Source organism: Amblyomma mixtum, chromosome 10 (assembly GCF_055824585.1).
Source record: "Amblyomma mixtum isolate Tamu chromosome 10, ASM5582458v1, whole genome shotgun sequence".
NCBI lineage: Eukaryota > Metazoa > Arthropoda > Arachnida > Ixodida > Ixodidae > Amblyomma > Amblyomma mixtum.
The window spans coordinates 82,531,741-82,534,067 of NC_143021.1; the positions used below are offsets into that span (position 1 = coordinate 82,531,741).

General features: G+C 46.0%; 1 pseudogene; it reads right to left on the reverse strand.

Annotated features, from left to right (window-relative positions):
- Window positions 1–1,493: 1,493 nt before the first annotated feature.
- Window positions 1,494–2,057, reverse strand: LOC149326293 (putative ubiquitin-conjugating enzyme E2 C pseudogene; annotated as a pseudogene).
- Between the last annotated feature and the right edge of the window lie 270 nt (window positions 2,058–2,327).

Below are 2,327 nucleotides of genomic sequence, written 5' to 3' on the forward strand. Positions count from 1 at the left end.
TTCTTCTTTCAAACGATGTGTTAGACATTCGCATAGATGGAGCACCGTTTGGTATTCGTGTGCGACCACTAAATAATTCATAATTGGTTTGGTTTATGGGGTTTAACGTCCCAAAGCGACTCAGGTTATGAGAGACGCCGTAGTGAAGGGCTCCGGAAATTTCGACCACCTGGGGTTCTTTAACGTGCACTGACATCGCACAGTACACGGGCCTCTAGAATTTCTCCTGCAAAGAAATTCTGCCGCCGCGGCCGGGATCGAACCCGCGTCTTTCGGGTCAGCAGACGAGCACCATAACCACTGTGCCACCGCGGCGGCCAAATAAATCAGAATTGAATTTCTTCTTGAAGCTCTTTCAGTTTCAATTTCATCAGTCGAATGATGGCTTTGACGCGTAGTTGGTGTTTAGGCCACGTGAGGCATAAAAAATCTGCTATATAATTTCTGACAGGTCATTTCTTCTCATTAATGGTCTTGGAAAGTCCTGTATTAAACGTTGCAGAGATTTAAAACTACACATCAGCGGTTATATTACAGTTTTTGTAGTGGATCACGTGACAAAAACATCAACTTGACGTCATAGTCATTGTTGGGTCGATGAAACCGAAACCGAAACAGCATGAGAAAAAATTCAATTGTAAATTATTTAGTGCTTATATGCAAATACTACCCGGCAATCCTTGTATTCTAATATCTAACGCATCGTTTGACAGAAGAAAATTCGCAATAAAGTTAGGTTTCTATAGTCTTTTATAGATTTTTGTTTCTCCGTCCTGCTTTCCGGCATGTGTACTGGATAATTTTATAGTCCTTTTCCGCGGCTGCGAGTAAACGCTGTTTATGTGCGAGTTAGTAAATACCATAGCTGTCCACGTGTTATCGTGCAATCTTTTGGGGCGTTCTTAATAGAATATTTTCCCCTAGCAGCCCGCGCTTCAAACGATGCCCAGACCATATCCCCCTGTACTCCCTCGTTGGTGGTTTTGCTGTGGGAACCTAGCGCTAATCTTGCAATACCTTTGTGAACTATTTCCAGTCTCGACTGCACTTCTACCCTTAGGCACAAAACCGCATTCCGGAAAGTAAGCACTAGCACCATTACTCCTTTCCAAATAACTGTCAGTACTTCATATTTGGTGTACCCCCATAATTCCTTATGTTTCATTATCGCGGCATCTCTTCGCCTTTTCGTCCTAAGAGTCTCTTCTTGCTTTTCCATGTATCAGTCTTTCATATACCGATACCCCGAGTACACCGATATATTTGCATTCGACCCCTCTGGGTAGTTCATGGACTTGCATTGTACCTGTTCAGTTGTGTCGTTGAAAATTATGGGAACTGACTTAATTGCGCCATGGGTGGCCGAGGGGGACAGCAACATCCAGTGGTCCACTGCAAATAGCGTGACTAACATCACGCGCGATTCTTTCGCGGAAAGTGTCCCATGAACAGTTTTTCTTCTATTTATTTTTATCTCAAGGTACACAGTTAAGCTAGGCGTCACCATCTTCCAAACGCTGAATCGGCATCTTGCTCTTGTAATAGGCCTCGAATGACTCTCGGGCCCTTCTGTACCGCGCCTGGTCGCTCCACGTATCCGCGGCGTACCCGTTCATCGGTCTGGACACGTTCGGCTCCGCCAGGAGGGTCACGATCGATAGGAGGAGCGTTCGTACGTTGAGGCGTGATGTCCAGTTTCCTTTCAAGATGTCCACGCATATGTCTCCTCGGACGCCAATGTTGGGGTGAAAGCACGGTGTCTTGAAACGCACCTTTGGAGGCTCGACCGGATAGTGGATTGAGAACTCCAGGCTTAGGCTGTATTTGCTGCCTTCGTATACTGTGCCAACAGGTCCCTTGATTGTAGCATTCCAGTGGAAGAGATTTTCTTCATCCGGGAACGCTGTGATCCCGTCATCGTCGTAGGTGCTCATCATGAGCAGCTCTTGATGCAGCCTCCTGACCGCAGAACGGCGAGCCACGTCGCCTGAGGACTGTGGCTCATTGCCGGAACTGGGCCGGCTGTTCTGGACGAAGGACGGGTTAGGCGAATCCATTGCAAGGACTGGGTCTCCGAAGCAAATGGCGGTGTTGTTGTTGTTGTTGTTTTTGTTTCCTCTAGATAATGGCGCGTACCCACTGCGGGGGATTGGCCAAGACACAGGCGGCAACTGATAGGTGTACAAAATGTTAAACAAGAAAGTAATGGTGGGGAAAAATAAAATAATCATGATAATAATAGCAATTAGGAAATAAATGAAAAGATCTCAGATGTGTAATTGAAATAGGCTAAACAAATGCTTTGAGATCGGTGACTGAAATAGAGA